The sequence below is a fragment of the Pyrgilauda ruficollis genome, unplaced genomic scaffold, assembly GCF_017590135.1.
Source record: "Pyrgilauda ruficollis isolate IOZ18807 unplaced genomic scaffold, ASM1759013v1 scaffold2, whole genome shotgun sequence".
NCBI lineage: Eukaryota > Metazoa > Chordata > Aves > Passeriformes > Passeridae > Pyrgilauda > Pyrgilauda ruficollis.
In genome coordinates, this window is record NW_024519206.1 from 5699022 (window position 1) to 5718669 (window position 19648).

A 19648-nucleotide genomic window follows, 5' to 3' on the forward strand; every position below is an offset into this window, starting at 1 on the left:
TGGAGAAAGTATGGAAACTCCCACAAGCTGCTACATTAATTTGAATAAAACACTTTTTTTCCTGATTACAATTTGATTTTCTCTCAGATAGGACAGTCTGAATCTAACACTCGGTTACTTGTGTCATCAGTAGGATGATATTTGTGGGATGTAATTTGATCACTCAAATGAGGTTTTGTTTTGCTTGTCTAGTCATTCCTCCTAATAGAAATGATGGCTGAATATGGAGTTCTCCTCAACAGGAGGGCAGAATGGCATCCACTCCTCCTACTGCTGCCCTTCCTCCCAGCCGCTTTTGGTGCTCTAAAGTTAGATTTGATTCTGTGTTGGATCAGGACAGTGTCCAGCTATGGGGCATAGGACAAAAGCCACTGCAGAAATAATTATTGTTGAGTGTTTAGATCTAGACAACTGTGAATTTTCTGTGAATTGCACAGGTGTCCTGAATCATCTGTTAGTGAGTCAGGAAAGTGTGTGTATTCATCAGTGTATTTCACATGCAGAAACCTTTTGAGTTAAAAAGTAACTGAACTGACTTTAAAATTAGAAAGATACTTTATTATTTCTTTCCAAAAACTGTGCCAGCCTCTATAAATTTTAAGTTGTATAGATCTTAATGCTTGAATAATTTTAATTAGTGTCCATCCTAAAATAAGGATGTGATTGATAATATTATATATATGTATTGGAGGTTTTTAAGAATTGGATTTGAAAAGTGGCATTGAAAGAAGACTTCAGTGCATTTGGAAGGAAATAGATGTGTGTCATCCTAATTTCAGTATAATTTTTTTAGACCTTCCAAGCAGTTTATATAGTTGCAGCAGTTTTCCTCCAATAATAATGCTTAAGATAGTATTTTTGTTCCTACAAGACTTTCAAAATTAAAAATACATCACTGTTACATTAGTATGCCCTTTTTTCTCTGATACTACACATTCTTTACCGTGAATGGATGAAAGGAAAATTTTCTGGATGTTGTGGTTATTTAAGATGCAGAGCTTTTAAAATGTTTTAAATATACAAATACACTTGCTTGAATAACCCTGCAGTTGTTCAATAAGGTTGAAAGGCTGGTGTATCAGCTTTCATGACCCTTATTCTGTTTTCTGTGCTTCACTTTGCATCTGGCAGTTGCATTGATACATATATTTAAGTTGGTTTTTGATGGATATACAGATATGCTGAAGAAAGTGGAGATTTGTTGCTGAAGTACTTGGCCTTTTTCATGTGTCTAAAGAGCAAGATGGGTGGGCTTTGTCTTCTTGATACCATTTCTCATAAGCAGCACTTTAATCCATGGGGAATGATGGTGTCAGTGATTTGTTATCTAAGTAAGAAAATGCTAGTTTTGACAGTTCCCTTAAATGCAAGTCTCATAAGAGGCATATTCTCTTGTTTAATTAGAAGTAAAATAGAAGTACATGAGTTATGTGTATTAATTTCCTTTGCCAATCCTGTGGCAAATTAATTAGTCATGTTTAATAGTGTAAGCCTAGAGGCTAACAGCTGATCTTTCTGAATGTCTGCATTGCCAGAAGAGTACAGATACAGATACAGAGGAAAAGTTGTCCTATCCAATCTCTTGGATAGAAAAATGAACTAAAAAAAAAAAAGCACATATAAAGCATGGAGCACTTCAGGGTAAAATATAAATTATGTGTTCATAGCATATGAACTTGAATAGCTTATATGTCTGCGGTGCTTTTTGGGTGCTGGATTCAAACTATAAAAGCTGTTGTGGTTAAAAAAATATGTGTTATAAAAATCATTGTGGTTCTTAGCTAAAGAAGGATTAAGATAGGTACCCTCTAACCTGTTTCTATGAGACATTCAGTGCTTCCAGTTTATCTGGATAGGGCATAGACATTTTTCCATAAGTAATGTCCAGCTAAGGTATAGTGATTTGTTTGATAGAAAAAGATGTGTCACACACTTCTGCCATTAGTTGTAAGTATGGTACAAGCATCCTAAAAGGATTGTAGAATTCAGTTTTAACTGCATTATTTCCTATACAAGGGAAGGAAATGTTGCTTCATTTCTGTTAATACAATTGGCAGCTGATACTGTTTTTTGTTTCTTGATTTATCCTTCTTCCTTGATCTTGGGCTAAAACCTTTCCCAACAAATCCCTTTGGTATTTTAAGTTAGTACAAAAGGATTTTTTTTTAACCCAAAGCTACAAATGTCATCAGCAGCGTGTCCAGTCCATCCTTACAGTATTTTATTACACTGAGGTTTTTACTTTTTAAACAAAGTATGATCTTACATGTTTTGAAATGATTGAATTGAAAGTAATTCCATGGGAAAGTTTGTAATAATGCTCATGTGATAATTTTTTCCATCTGCTATTATTAGACTATTAAATAACTGAATTTCCATCACTGGCATAATCCATTTCAGAAAGTAATCATCATGAAGAATAAACACCATCAAGAAGCAGAGACATTATTTGCACTCTTAAAGAACACAAGAATGTATTACATAAAATATATTTGTATATCTATCTGTATGTATAAATGCACAGCTCTTATGATTGTACTTGTGAAAAGCCTGTGCATTCTTTTCTAAATTTCATAGGCCTAACAATATACACCCTCTATTCTGTGTGGCTGCTGGCTTGAATGCATTTAATAGAAAATTTGTGTCAGACAGTTGTTGCTATAAATGCATTCTTTCTGACCCATTGCTAATTTTAAAAAAATCTAGTGGCTGACATAGGGTGAGTTGGACTCATATTTAGTCGTGACCACTAATTTTTTTTTTTTTTTAACTTCTGAGGAAACTCTCCACTCAGAAAAATAATTGTACAGACCTAGCAGTCTGTTTCCCTTTGAAAAATCATAAGTGATAACTTACTAGTTATTTTGTATCATAGGTAAATAATTCCCTTTTATATCAGCAGCGATACTGGAATGTGATTTTGTACTCTGAACCTGCTGCTATACTGAGATCTGCAAACAGACAAAACACCACAAAAAAAAACCAACAAAAACAAAAACATGGCATACTTTAACAAAAAGAAGAAAACATATTGGATAATCTGTGACATGCATATCCTGGTAGACATAGGATGGATCCCTTGGGTGCATTTCTTAGTACTTCTTTCTGGTTTTAAAGCTTCTGAGCAGTGGTGGTTTTCATACTTCTGGGGTCTTTTCCTTTATGCTCCTTCACAATAAACATTCTGAAGGTGTTTATTACATAATGTTTATTGCACTCCTCCCCTTTGTTTTCTCTGTATGATAGCAGAAGAGTTGCAGCAGATTACAAACCTGGGATTGAAATGCATTTCAAATATTTTCTGGATCTAAGTCAGATTCGTTGTAGAAAAGACTGATAGTTGGTTCCTTGTGGAATTACTTATGGGTGATTTGGCCCATAATCCAACTCTTCTTGTCATAGTGTGTCTTCCAGTCATCAGACTCATTTATCAAAACAAGGGAGTTAAGTCACCTTTTCAGATCATTTGGCACTCAAGAGATTTGTTTGATTTTACTTTTCATGCTTCTACAAGTAATTATTATTGTTGCTGTAGTTCCCATTAATATTTCAGAACAAAAGTGGTAAGCCACATGCCTAAAGAGCCTTAGAGTCTAACTGTGTTAAAAGTGAATTAATAATGAACTGAGAAAGGAAATAATACCTTTGACTACTGAAGTGGTTCCTCCGTAAAATAAACTGGAAAATACAGTTAAGCATGTAAATGCTCTGGAGTTAGGAATTCATATTTTCCTGCTAATCTCTTCACATGACTGTTTCATGTAATCTTCTTAATAACTAAATATAAAGGTCGTAAGATGGCTGGAAAATGCTGTCATGCAGTTTTGCTTTTGAAGTCAAAATTTATTTATGTATATTTAAGCTGTAAATGGCCTTATGAAATGAGGGTTCTTCTTAGAAGAACATTATTAATTTAAAAAATGAATTAGGTCTGTTCAAAATTTCCACAAATCCAAGGCATTTTTTTATTTAACCTTTTCACAGTCTCTGCCCTTCTTTAAAGTACATTCAGTCCTATATCATCTGTTACTCGGGAAGGTATTTAATACATGAGTGGGCATCATTTGCATTATACAAGAAGATTAACTTTACAAGCTCTGCTATTAATCTGAGTAGCTCTACATATTGACCTATGAAAGAACATAATTAAGTTAGCTTAATTAAGTTAGTTAATTGTTACACTCTGATGAACTTACTATTGAGAGGAAATTAAAGGCAAATAGAAAATGGCATTCATTGGTTTGAAATCATGTTTTAAAGGGTTTCACAAAGATACTTTATATATAGATGAAAATATCTATTGTGTAATAAGCAAAGCAGATGCCATTAAAATCCCTGCAGTTTTCTCCTTTATTGCCTGACACTCATCCATATTTCTAAAAGAGATTTTAAAACCCTGCTAAAAATTTAGAAAATAACTGTTGTGAGGTTTTTTTCCCCAATACCCAAAAAATTGAATTCAGGAATCCTGTCTGCACGTGGACTACAGAGAAAAGCACACCATCTTCATTAAGTTGATTAAGTGTTATAATGTGATACTGAAGTCTCCTTTGGGGTAGAGAAAAGAATTGAAAGACCCTCAGGGCAGCGAGCAATACCCCATCATGTGTACATTCTCACACATCAGCATAAGAATGTCTTTCTCATGCAGTCATAGAGGGGAAAGGAGAGACACTCCTGGAATTTACTCTGTCAGCTGCGTTTCTGTTGTCAGGAGTGCCTGCAAGTTCACTGCAGGAAAACATTGAGGGTTTCGGCACAGATCCTGTGCTTGGATAGACCCTCCGCATGACTCCAACATCTGGGATGCATTCATCAGTCTTGATAAGCACTGATAAGTACCCTGGAGATCATCAATTCCAAGTAGATGCAATTAATAAACAGTAAGAAAAAATGGCCAAACATGCAAAAATGTGCTACAGTGAATGCTGCCAAATAAGCAGTTTATTAATCTGTGAGATTCATTAATATTACAGTGGCATTATTTTGAAATTATTTTCTGTGAACGATTACTAGTCCCCTATTCCTTTTTTTTTTTAAATTTGCCAGGTCTATACATTTTCTGGATGGCATTCTCAAAGATTTTAGGTTTTCTGCTTTCTTTATGTTGTAAAAATTAATATTTTAACTCAAGTGAAAACAGTATTTTCCCTGAGGTATTATTCTTTGGCATTTCCAGATCACATGAAAGGGTCATTGATCTGTGGATATATTGTCTGGAAAAATAGCAGCATTGAAAGCAGGAAGGCAGTGGCATTTAGAATCACTTGTGTACAAATTTGTATTCATATTCTAAAGACAGATAAGTTTGAATTGCATTCCTACAAAGAGAAAAAAGTCTTTCCTTAAATAATCCTTAATTCTTTTTTATTAAAAAAAAATCTGAAACAATTTTTTAAATTGATAGGATAGGAAGAAGCAATTAAATTATAGCTACTGTATATTTTATGAGACACATTGTTTTTCTTTAACAGTTTCTACAAAATAATTAATTTTTGTAAATTCAATTTGAAATTAGCATGTTGTTACATTTGCCCCCTTTAAAATGTTATTGGAACTTTAAACAACTTGTTATATTATAAGAGGAAAGAACAGCTTTGTATTCAGCTTCAATGGCGTGCTTTAAATCATAATTATTTTTTTTTTTAATACAAGAAGAGAGTGGAAAATTGATTGAAAAATTATAATTAAGCAAGCTTTAGGTGGGAAAATAGGAAGAATTTCAAGATTAGGGCTGTTTCCCTCCTGATGAGGATTTTGATGATTGTACTGATGTTAGTGAGCTTCAGCGTGCACTATCTGGTCAGCTTTGACTGTTGCTTTGAGATATCCATGATGTGGCATGGTGCAATGTCACGTAAGCCACGGTTGTCATTTCCTGTGTGGCCCGTGTGATACACAATGGAAGTTCTTTCCTGGAGGAAAGTGTAGTTTCTCTCTTCTATATATTATGGTCACACTCTTAATGTTCTGGATTTTGTTTCTTTCCTGAGGGATTTGTTCTCTTCTCTCTTACGTGTAATATTTAAGTGAAATATTCTTTGGTCTTTGCATGCAGTGTAGGTATTAGAGCTCACACTGCACTACATGAACAAAACAAAAAGTGATCCTTTTTGTAGATGATAAATAATATCAGAAATGTTCTATTTTAATATGATAGGTTGAAAATATCATTAGAATCCTTTTAAGTTATTACAGGCTAGATTTGAGATAATGAAGCTTGAACAGAATCAAAGATTCCAGTGTCATCCTTAAGGCAGTGAAGATAAGCAGAGGTCAGTAAGTAGTCATTAATTACGTAGGTTATATAGATTTTCTCTACCCAGTTGCTTTGGGGTTATCTCTAAACTGCAGTGCAATCCCAATAGTGTCCCGATGCTGCTTTGCCAAACTATTGTTACTTTACATTTCTCTCACTGTTAAATGGAAAATTTAGACGCTGAAGAGTTCATATTGCCTAAATATTTCAGCACAGTAGGATCAGTGATTCATTATTTGTTAGAGTACATCTTTTTGCTATTAGTGTGTATTTTTGTGATAGTCATATATACATGAATCTACCTGAATTTACAATATTTTAAAACTAAATTTGTATTAACTTCAAGCATATATTTTCTAAAGACAGTCAAGTAGATTAACACACACTATTATTTTTAATAGCTGTCATTGACCTGCTAAATCCTTTTTAAATGAACAGTTTTCCTATAATTAATTTTTGATTTTTAAGTATGGCTGCATAGCTATCATAGTGTCCCAAAACTTCTGGAATACCCAGAACTACATATTCTATATTCTATGCTGTAGCTATGGTCTTTGTTTTACTTAGAAACTGAAGGTGTTCCTGAAAAGATAGCTGAATTCAGAGAGACGTAGACTGTGATGAGGAGTGGTATCTTTGGAAAGCTGGTTTCCCATTAGCCAGTCCTAGTGTGTTTTACTCTGGTAATATTCTTGTTTAAGTGATTGGAATCATCACAGGAAAATAGCACACACCTGTCAATTAAGATATTTCTTTCTTCTCTCATTATGACTGCTTTGTATTATTCTGTAGTTCTGCATATGCACAATAAAGATGGAGATATGCCTACTGCATGATTTAGCTGGCTAAAGCTATTTGCCTAAAACCCCATAGATTCTGCCAGTGCTTACCGAGGCAGATGCTTGCAGAGGACTTCCCAGGGCACCTGGAAAAGGCTTTAACCTAGGGCTGTGAGATGGGCTCTGCAATTCAATGGCCACCACACTGAGCCCACACTGCTGCTGAAAGGGCAGTCTGTGTTCACAGACTGCCTGCTGCTCTTGTTGGACCAGCAGATGATGAGCTGGGTCAGTGGGCTGCTCTGGCAGAGTGACATCCATGGAGGTGAAGGACATGCATAGCTGTGGATCATGAGCTCCCTCTTCAGTGTCAGCATATGCAGCTCAATGGTCCAGGGCTGACACTGAGATTGCATTGTGATTTGGATGCTCTGGAAAAACTAAATTAAAATAATATTTTAAATACTCACTAGTGTTTCTGGATTTACTGTATTAGCCAGTTCTTCTGTACTTATCTATTCAAAAGGAGCACTTTTTCCCATTTAACAGCCATATTCCAGTTTACCCCTCAAGAGTAGGCTTGTCATATTTGGGTTGTTTAGGAGATTGACTAAAATTAAGAGCTAACGTTGTAACTAATGAAAACCCTGATTGTTTCTGCAATTTAGGGTGAATTTTTACCTGTAAGGTGATTAGTTACAAAATTTAGACTCCTATTTGGTGTCAAGAACCACAAGGACTGGAATTCACACAAAGTGGTCGTGCATATGCTTGCATCCTTGTGAAGTATTTTTGTGATAGTTAACAGGAGAAATCTTTTCAGACTATTACTGGGCAGAGGCACATCCACACTTTGCTTGCTGGAAAACTACCAGTGTTGATTTGGATTTATCAAGGTACAGGGTACCATATCCTGCTCTTGCTCACAACAACCCAGTGCAGTGGTACAGGCTGGGTGCAGAGAGGCTGGAAAACTGCCCAGCAAAAAAGAGTCTCAGGGTGCTGGTGACGGCAGTTGGATGAGCCAACAGAGTGCCCAGGTGGCCAAGAAGGCCAGTGACATCCTGGATTTTAACAGGGTTACGGTGCACAGCAGGACCAGGAGAGTGGCTATCCCCCTGTACTTGGCACTGGTGAGGCCACACCTCGAGTCCTGTGTCCAGTTTTGGGCCTCTCACTGCAAGAAAGACACTGAGTTGCTGGAGAGTGTCCAGAGAAGGCAATGGAATTGGGAAGGGTCTGGAGCACAAGTCTTGGGAGGAGCAGCAAAGGAGTTGGCGGTGTTTAGTCTGGAGAAAAGGAGGGACCTTAACACTCTACAACCACCTGAATGGAGGCTGCACTGAGGTGGGGGTCGGTCTCTTCTCCCATGTAACAAGGGACAGGACCAGAAGTGGCCTCAAGTTGTGCCAGGGGAGGTTTAGATAGGGTGTTAGGAAAAACTGTCCTGAAAGAGAGGTTCCTCAGGGCAGTAACTGAGTCACCATTCCTGGAGATATTTTAAAAACTTGTAGTTCTTGAATTTAGGGACATGGTTTACTGGTGAACTTGGCATTGGCAGGGCAGTGGTTGGGCTTAGGGATCTTAGAGATTTTTTCCACTTAAATGATTCCATAATTCCATGATTCAGAATTCAAATCTAGGATTATAACCTGAGAATTCTATCTGAAAGCAGAAAAAAATTCAAGTAGTAGCTTCTAAACTTTGGAAGACTTATAATCAAAATTCCAAAATGAGCTGCCAGTAGGGAAGGTTGGCTTAACTCTGTACAGCTGACAGAACCAGTCCCTGTATATTTTCCAATCCTTTGATTGTACTTGCCTACAGTTTCCCCCAAATTTTCAGTAGACTTTTTGTCCACTGCCTATAGGCACTAGCTATAGGTAAACTCAGTTAATCCAGTATTGATCACATAGGGTCACGAGGGTATTATGAAAAGAAATGTCCAGAGTGTAGGAGCATAAACACAGGCCTTTAGAAAATACCCATTACAGAAGTGTAAAAAATCAGTCAAAAGAAAGGTGGAGTTGTTCTTATGTATCTCTGAATCTGGGAGATGTAACGCTCAAAATGGAAGTCAAGATACTAAGTGAATGAAAAAAGACAACATAAGGGAAGGAGCAGAGATTTTTAAGGCATTTTAGATGCTTATTTTTATTCTCATTTTCTGACAGTCTTTATTTATATATTTAGCTTTGGGAAAAAAATCTCAGTAAATCAGCATTTAAAAACAGATTCACCCACAGAATATAATTTGTGTGCATGTGTGCATGCTGTGCAAACTTTTAGATGTTTTTTCTGCAAAATGTTGCTTGTTTTAACAGTCTCTTTGTGGTTTCAAGGGTGATATTTGAATTGGGAATTGAGGCAAAGATGATGGTTTTGTTCAGTGTGTAGATAATCCCAAAGTCACCATTTTTCATATTGTAGCCTGATAAGCAGCAGAGTAAAAATAACCCATTTTTGAAGTCATGGTGTTACTTGAGAAAGCTTTTAGTGTCTGCAGAGGCACCAAGGTATTCAGAAAGGGGAAGCACATGAAAACCTTGCCAAAAAAATAAATCCAATTACCCCATTACTGTAGGAAAGATGAAGTCGAGGAAACTTTCTTCTTCACCTCAAGCATGACTGCAAGATCTCCCTTATGCCATGGAGTGAAATACATTTGATCTCCCCATCCCTTCCTCAAGATCTCATGCAGAAGCTCTAAGAACTCAGAGAAAATTTGAAATCAACATTTATTTCAATTATTTTATCTCAAATCAAAAGGTGGAAGAACTTGGTGTGGTGTTCTTTAAAATACTATTCCTAAAGCCTATGTTTTCTGAATTCTTCATATGATACTAAGTATTCCAGGTGGAATTTCTTTATCTCTAAAGTACTTGTATATAATAATATTTAATTTTGGAAACAAGTATGGGTAAATTTGATTTTTTCGTGCCTTCATCGTGCAGTGTTCTGTGGGGCCATTGTATGTGGCAAGAAACTGGACTAGGGAAATATTCGCTGCTATCCATTGTAGCTCCTTATTTCTTTATGTCACAACTTAACCTGCCAGTGCTCATGTGTAGTGATGAAGCCAAAAAATAGTGCCAAAAGTTAAAACTTTTCAGATGCAACATTGCAGATGTGCTGTGCTGATTCCAGGCTGAATTTTTTTAGCATCTATAAATTGTGATTTCTCGTTCACTGTTTAATACAAGCATAGCACTTTGAGAAAATGTCTTAACCAATTTTCCAGAGTCTTATAACTTTAGAACTTCCTTATTTTTTTATTGAATTAATGTTACTTTCTTTTCATTTAGATCAATATGTATTGAATTTAATAAACACAGGGTTTCAGCTTTGTGGTCTGTGAAGCTCCCATAACACAGATTAGCAAATAATTCTGTGCAATTAAATATTATACTTTCTTTGTGGCAGTCTTACCCCAATAACTTGTAATTTTGGGTATTTGTTTTTAGCTCCATAATTTGTATCATGAATGCATTTCAGTGTTGCAGTCAGGGCTGTATGGTTAAAATCACTGAATCAAAAAAAAATATATGTATATAATTACCTCAAGAAGCTTTCATTTCTAGTATCAAACCAGACATGATGGATTAAAAAAAAAAAAAAAAAAAAAAAGTTGTTTTAGTTATCTTCACTGCATTTTGGCTAGAGTTTGGCCTTAACAGGAGAAATCTATTTTTTTAAAGGAAAGACTGATCATAAGGTTGATAATATTTTGTTAACATTTGGAAATTTCATATTCTTTTCCTTCAGTGTTTATTATTGAGCAGGTTATAATAGCCTTTACTTCTCTACATAATGTAGAAACTTAAGTTAGTAATAGAATCAAGATTAACGACAGTGATCACAGAATGGAACAAATTTATTCCTAGTCTTATTAATTGGTAAACTTAAGCTTAAGCTAGAGGTATTGCACATATCAGCCAGGAAAATGGAAGCTTGTTTGTATGAATATTTTTCCACTGTTAAAGCACGTCATTAATAGGCTTTATCAAATCAGACCAAGGATCTGTATCAAGCAGTTTCATCATCCATAGAGTCATGAAGTGAATGTCATCAAAAATCACTGGGCCTCAACACTTATCAGTTCGCTATGATGAAATGACTGCATTTTTATTTCCACAATAACCTCAAATCCTCACATTAAAAAGTGGCAAATTTTTTTGCCCTTTACTGTTCTAAGTGTGACACATGTAACAATTATTCATCACTCCATAATGGTTCATTTTTATCAGAGTCTTGTGTCTTTTCTGTATACATAGAATAAATATTTATGTTTTCTCATTTTTCTGAACCAGAAGATACCGATAGAATAGGTTTGAAGTGTCAACTGTAATTCATTGCATGCAAAGAAAAGCTTTATACTGATACTGTGCAAAAGGAAAAGAATATCTAAATCATTTCAGCAGCAAGCTTATAACCGAGATAATATCAGCATTTTCCTTCTTGAAAATATATATGCCATAAATTAAAGGAGGTCTTCAGTATTTTATTAAAATGCTTCAGACAAATTTAACCCTGTCTTCAACAGGCATATATGTATGAATACGAAAACCTTTTTAAAAAAAAAAAGTGAAGGTCAAGTCAAAGTTAAAACAAGCTTGCAGTAAACTTCCTACTAATCCAACAAATACTTTGTTTATTAGACATTAGAAAACTATGACTTGTGTTTAGTGTCAATTTAAAGGTGCCCATTTTATTCTTACAGAAAACTTAAGATATTTCTAGCACTTTACTGTTTTGTACAATAGTAATGTAGTCTGGGAAAAAAACACAAAATATGTGTATACTGAGTGTATTTGAATGAACTCTTAATTTAGTTGAAATTAGCCTTAGCAGTAAACGTAGTAGTGGAGAGGTACATATCCCAGTATATAATTATGTTTAAATAAATACATAATTGGGTTAATAAGACTATAATATAATAATTAGAATCAAAAATACACTTATAATGAAGCATTTTATACAGAAATACTACAGTTCTTTTAAATACTATGTTAATACACCACATTTTCATCTCTGCTTCCAGCTTCTTTAGCAAGAAAATGCAGGGAAGTGTTGGTACTATTTTTAAGGAAGTAACAACAGAAGAGAAAAGTTGTATGTGATGAAACCCTGCATCTGTTTTGCGGAATTTGCAGCTGTTCCTTTGTTATTGTTTTAAACCCATTTGATTTGTAGTACTTTAAAGTGTCATATCCCATGTTTCTCTAATCTGTTGAAGGGTGAGTGGTTAAGTTTTGTGCTTTCTTTGTGAATTCTCTTTTCCCAAGTCCTGCAGCTGCAACTCCCACGTTTGTGGCTACTACCTCCCTAATTCCAGCTGCATCTTGGCAGTTTTCTGAGAGAGGCGCTCTCCAAGGTACCTGGTCAGAAGTGACGCTGCTTTTTTTAGAGCCAGTCCCATCACAAAAGACCCAAGACGTCCATCACAACTTTTTGCAAACAAGCAGAAAGCTGAAATGAAGTCTGTTTCTGATGTGTGTCAGAATTTGCTTTGAACTCCAAGTGTTTTCTTCCAGCAATAAATTCAACTTTAATCACTAATTAGTATCACATCACGTTGATGATGAAATAAGCTAGAAGATTTAGTAAGGTCATGTATTTAATAGGAAACATCAAAATATAATTTTTTGGGGTACACCCAGTGTTTTGGTTTAGATCTGCTGCCTAGAAACCTGATAATTATTTTCTTTAGAAATCAGATATTAAAGGACAATGTGAGAATGAATCTTTCTATGATGAAATCACAGAAGCAGTCCATTTTAGAAGCAAGTTAGTATGTTTGGAAGGTGATTAATGTAAAACTGTGAATTTGTCCCCACAAGTGACATGGATAAGTGATCTTATGGTATTTGCTGTTGTCAAATTGCATTAATATCTCAGGCATGATAAGAATGTCATTAATGTGAAACAAAAATTAATTGCTATGATAAGACAGCAAAGCTTGTTTAATACTTCATGATCAGTAGCTTGAAAGCAACTTGCAATTTCAATTTTAATTCTTTCTGTAAACATTTCCAGTTCCTACAGACTCTGAATCTTTACCTTTTGTGATTATTTGCAGACAGAGTGCAATTTGCTCTTGGATGGGTACTCTGTAGAACAGCTTGCCGACTGTCGTTGCCAGAATGTTTGTAACATATGTATTAGGGAATTTTTGCATTGTTGCATCCTAAAATCAATGTGGAACATAAGGATGATGAGTTATGTTCTAGGCATTCCTTCTCCTGTCCATCATGCATCTTGTGAAAGCAAATTTCCAAATTTTCAGAGGGCTCAAAGCAAAGAAGAATTTGAGTCACAAGCATTGAAATTAACAGTGGTTCTATATCCGAGTGTATTGAAATGAATTTATTACCTTTGGTTAAGCTTTATTCAGGTCTTAGTAAGCTTTTTTAACCTCATACTTTTTATGTGCACTGAACTCTGGTCAGCCATGTCAGAGTACTCAAAATAACACAGTACTTCAATCCAAACAGCTGCCTACATGCAGGATAAGAACCTGCTTTGACTGGTAGGTTCCACTGTTTTCTGGTTCAGAATAAAGGAGATGCAATATGAGGGTATGGCTGCATTGAAGTGTGGGATCCTACCCTTGGAAATCAGGCACTTATTTAGACCAACACATCCATTTGGCTTTTGGCCATGAAGAACCATGCTGGCAAATTTGCATTTGTGGTTCATCTTACAAAATACTGCTTTCTAGATAGTGTGGGAAAAATTCATCAGACAAAAACTGCATTAGGCTACTGATATGTATAGTTGTGCATAGCGGAGGTTTTTCTCATTGTGGTAAACTCAGTATCTTCAGACATCAGATGAATTGATTTCATTACAAGTTAGGTTTTTTGTGCTTTGAAATGAAACTCCTGAGCAGTCCTTGGTTGTCTTCATCCCTTCCAGAGCCATGAGATCCTGTCTACTTTGCAGAACAAACGTGATGTCTTCATGGCAGATGGAGCAGGCACGCTGACTCCTAGTGCCTCACTCTTTTCAAACATACATCAATCCTTCTGAGCCAAGCAAACTCCAGAATCATAAAATCTGTTAAACTTTGACTGGTGGTGGCTTCTGTATTCGAGCATCTTCAGAATGTTTTCAGAGGAGCTCACTTCACATCTTCTGGCACCAAGTAACTTCATTAAGGAAGGCTGTCACGTGTCAGAAGTGAGGTCATACTGGTCTTTTCATGACGAGCATTCCAGTTAGCTGTAAGTGCGTAGCTTAGAAATTTCACCAAGTCAGCCAGTCTTGCATTTGAAAATGGTATTTCAGTGACACTTTGAGGAGAGATACACCTACTGCTTTCTGAAGTGAAAGTTTCTTAAGCAACATATCCTTGACAGTGCCTCTCAGAGACTACAAAAAAAATTGTTAACTGGAGATATCTACTGCTTGATTTTGTAGGGCTTGATATATCACTGGTTCATAAACATTAATGTAGAAAGAACAAGGCAAGCTTTTGAGGAGGTCTGGCCTTTCATTTGTTTGGACAGGCATTTTGTTGTTAATTGACTCTTCTCATCCTTTGCTGCCATGGGTTATGAAATCATATGCCCTAAGGAAATGAAATTCAATTATGCATTTAATATTTTTTGGATTAGTGGGGCGCATGCATCTGGCATAATGAAAGTGAGATAATTTTATATGTAGAAGTTAGTTAGAAAAATTATCTCAGTTGATATAAATATGATCACAACCTGCTGCACTCCTGAGAAAATCTCTAACACTTGAGACAAAAGCTGCTGTTATCACTGTTAGAATCTGTTGCATTAAGAGTATAGAAATCTGGCAGAAAATAAACACCCTTGCTTTCCAGCTAGTCCTCAGCGATCAGGGGTGTGGCACATCTCATGAAAATCCCTTTGGCACATATCTCATGACATGTGTCCTGGCTTAGGCCTCATTCTTATGGAATCTAAGAAATTTTTCTGAGTGATGAAGCATTAATATGATGGGAGTTCTAAAATATTTTGATATCTGGCTTCTGAAAGTTATAACAAAAATATTTCACTGTGTCCACATGGGTGGTGGTTGTCTGGAACACAGTCCCAGAACACATTTTAGTTCTTTAGAGAGAGAGAGGGAGACTGGTGCCTGTTTCAGTTTCTTCACTTTAATAATCTTAAATGTAAGATTAGAGGAAAAATTATGACTCTGAATCTTAAAAAAAGCAAAACAACTGCCAGAAATCTCCTTTCTAGGGAAATCTATTCAGTCCTATACCTTGAACTTACCTATAAATGGAAAGCTGTTATGTCTACCTTATTCTTGTATCCAGAGAAGATGTTCTTTCAAGGAAGTAGATGAAGAACAGCAAAAAAGAAAGAAAGAAGAGCTTGTATCTAAAGGAAATTATACTAAGATTTTAAGTGTCATCCTAAGGATCTCCAGGAAATTTCCTGGTTAAAAGATGATTAGTTCTGTGAAGTAGGCTGTGAAAGCTGGAAGGAAACAGGCCTGAAGGTGATGAAAGTAACTTAAGTATGAAGTTCTACACATATTAAGAAAGCAGTTTTTGGGCAGAAAGTGGAGCAACACTGAGACATTATTTTCATCAGCTTTGTCTAGTTATCTGGTCAAAGCAACCAATTGGGCATGGAGAAAATTCCCTTTTATTCTCTGTATCAGTGGATAAGACCTTGAAAATGAAAAAATATGTTTGGGACTCAACCCAAGGAGTAGGGAAGGGCTGTGTTGCATTTAATGAACTATTCAGACAAAAATCTTAGCTGTCACCTCAGTTACTCAGAGAAACAGCAGGAAAAAGACAATCACAGATGCAGCCTGTATTTTTACATAGGCCAGGGATACAAGTCCTTTTCATTAAGCAATAAGGCTGGCTTATTACTGAGATACAGTGCAGGACAAATGCAGTTCAAATCATATTCGAAAGAATATTGCCAGGGAATGTATTTTTTGGCTTTTTGTCCTTCCTGCACATTTTTTTTCCTTCTACCAGCCTAACTTTGAAATGTCCATTATAGACAAAACCTTATACTTTGTGAAAAATTGCAGAAATTATTAATGAACAAATTTACCTTTCTGTGAATAAGAGTGTAACACTGAAAATTTGAAAGAAACTACATTAAGAAAACGTTTGCTTCACAAATGATAGAAATTTTTAATATGGGTATACACCATTTTCTTTTTCCTTCTTCTGCCCAAGACACATTAAAGACAAACACCTCTATGAATAGATACTTGTTTGGCGATGATAAAAAGGTATGTGGCACTGTTGTGATGGGAATATGTTAGTGGCATGCTTCCATCCTGTTCAAGTTTCTTAAAGACTGTAGAGTTTCTGTTTTTTTATTTAAATCTCTGCTTAGTCAAAGTCTGACACCATATTCACAAGCAATGAGCAGCAGCCTTGTGCTGCCTTTGAGACACAAATGGAGCCAGGCTTTCTACAAGGAGAACATGGGAATGCTGGTTTTCTGGCCAGGACACATACATGGCAAGCTGCTGGCATCTGCAAGCATCTGTCCTTTTCAGGAAAGAATCGCTTCAAGAAATAAAAGACAAAAGTAGCAATATTCTTTGTCTAGGAAATTACTGTTTTCTGTGATGGTAAACTATGAATAAGTTTTGTCTGAGTGGTCTCCTGGCTGCTGCGAGGTGGCTGTTTAAGATTACATGTGGTGCTTTCACCTGAGAAGAGACAGTACGCAATGACAAAGCTCTTGCTGAATAGGGGGGCTTATACTCTCTGCACAGGCAAAGTACCTGATGCTGTAATAGCCTACAAATCTGAGCTATTCAACTTGGGATGAGTGTTACAATCAATATTGTAGCTTTCAGTAGAGTGACTGTTCCTTTTCTTGTCAGACTTGGTCTCTTACCTGCCTTGTTGAGTCATGTCTTGATGTGTGAGAATTATTTCCAGTCATAGCTAGTGCAGAATGCTGGTTTGTATAAAGCCATCTGTGGGTCATACCTCTCAGTTAATGAGAAATGTGCTGTGTGGGATTGGATTACCACCTGGATTAGATTTCTAATGCAAGAAATTTCCAGGCATCCTCTTCTAGTATTTTCACAACACTTCAGTCTATATTATGGTGGAAATTGGATTAAAAGGACAAAGCATGAAGTCATTTGTTGAAGCAAACAGGGTGTTAGTGCCAAATTTTATATAAAAGGATGCTGCTGAAAGGACTGTGTGTCTCTCTTCTAATCCACAGAGAATCCTCTGCCTCTAAGTTTAAGGACTTCATTTCCAAATACAATGCACAAGGGGGTACATAAACCTCTGTTAAACAGTTAATTTTGTGCATTCATCTCTTGTTTGCTTATGATATTAAAAATGTTTTCAGGCTGGAACAATCCCATTCATGTGGAAATCGCTTTGTAAATTTAAATAGTGCAGTAGTGACAGTTCTGTTCAGAGAAAGTATTTTAACGTGTTGGGTAGTATCAGTAGCAGTCCTTCTGTAATTAAAGTTTTAAATATATGAAAGAAAATTCTGCCTTTCATTTTTCTCAATGAGATAAAGATTTTCAAGAGAAAAAAATGGGTTATATGTAGAGACAATGCTCACCATACCTGAAAATGTGATGTTGCTAAGTCAAAAGAATGATTGCTGTTCTTGGATGAAAGGAATATTGTAGCAGTCTGAATTGCTGCTAGCATAGTCCAGGGTAAGGAAGCAAAAACGGCCTTTGCATAATATCCACAGATGTTTTATTCAGGTGAGATGATCAGGTCCCATACACATACACACAGAGTCCCACTTTCTCTCTGCAGGGGCCTGGGGCTGACCCTGGTCTCGGGGCAGTACAAAGATGAGTGCCAGTCGGGAAATGGGAAAGGAGTGGCTCAGGGACATAGGAACAGACACAGGAACAGGGGAAGGAGCCAGTGGGGTCTAACAGCTTTTTGAGGGTAGCTTCTTGTGTATCCCTAGACCAGGGGATGCCCGTCCAGGTCTCCACAGAATATTGTGTGTGAAACTTCCACTGTCCACTGAGTAAAGTTTGAATTCTAAGTGCAAGACAGGACATAAATGATACTTTTTAAAAATCAAAAATCAGAAGGCACATATCCAAAAGTTTCTGCTCCCTGGGATATAATTCTTGATCACACTCTTAACAATTATCTTCAAATTATGCAAGATGGCCTAAAAATGAAAGTACTTTTCTGTAAAAAAATTTAAACTCCAGATGACCTGTTTTCACAGAGAGATGACAGACCACCACTTAAACTCCATTAGAATCTGGTCTTCCTTGGAGACCAGGTGGTTCTCCTTCTGAGAAGGACAAATAGAGACATCAGTTTCATTTGATCCTACTGGCTGATGTACTAGCACATACTTGGTAGTTACTTCATTAATACATTATGTTTTAAAAATTTACTCCATTCTCTATTCATTGTTCTAAACCAGACACCTTTTTATGTATTGCTTTTTGATTGCTCTCAAAGCATCTTTCCAATTAAATAATTTCCTGACAAAAAACAAGTTTCTATGAAGTAAAACTGGTTTTCATATATTTTATAGGTTGCTGCATATTATAAAATGGCAAGTAAAATTCCTGCTGTTGATGGTTGTTTGCTTTTTCTAGACACAAAAAATAAGCATCAGAACTTAAAACCAGACAGTTTCTTGCAATAACTACACTCATTTTATGTCTTCTTTTCTGGCTTCAGAAAGAACGGGTGATGTTCTGTGCTGGAAAAGTTAATGCTTTTAAAGTCTTCTGTACTCACTGAATGTAATAACAATGACAGCACTTAGCACTTATATAAATCTTTTCACGCATAGAGCTCCATCCTGACATTGAAAGTATTATTATTCACAGTTTACGGAAAGTTCTTTAACATTCTAGTAGTGAGTTCAATTTCCACATCCTCCAGGCCAAGCAAGGATTATAGTTGGGGTACAAATGTCAGAGATTTCAGCTGAGAAATTCCTCATCTGAGTCTCAGACCATGCTTTACTATCGACACAAGCCTTAGCTTTATGCTGGTTTCTGTTAGTTACCCTCCTTTAGACTAGAAGATCTGTTAAGTACCACTTCTCCATTCTTCTTCTTCTTCACTGATATTTTCCAGAGATCCAGGGTTTCCTCAGCTTTTCTTACACAGAGTTTTCCCCATGACCTCAGCTCAGAAGGACACCTCTACAGACTGACTCAAGCCTCAGTATTGTTTTGATAAAATATCTGCGATAACTCTTTGATTTTTTTGTCTGTCCTGTACAATCAATTTGTTTTATAAAAAATATAAAATATTTCTATTTGAAATAGTTTTATATACATTTTGATGCTACCCACTTTTTAATCATTCTTCATTTATTAGCCATTCTTGGAACTAAAATGTGATTAATGTACGTGGCCATTACCCTGACCTACTAAAATATCAGCTTCCCTGATATTTTACTTCTTTTTCTTCTTTCATTTTGTTTTCATAACTGATTTGAGAATACATGGTCAAACTCCTCAGATGTCTTTATATAGCATATGGTATGATATGACTTGACCAGATTTGTATTATTTATTAATGTTATAGCTAAATAAATATTATATCTATGTATTACCATTTATCATTTTGAACAGCAAAACCTTTGAAGGAGACCTAGAGACCTTTCTGTATCGA

The 19648-nt window shown here is 35.9% G+C and overlaps 1 protein-coding gene across 3 annotated transcripts in view; it reads left to right on the plus strand.

Annotated features, from left to right (window-relative positions):
- Positions 1–19648, plus strand: part of PHF14 (PHD finger protein 14) — a 161631-nt gene that overhangs the window by 129641 nt on the left and 12342 nt on the right. The window lies entirely within an intron of this gene.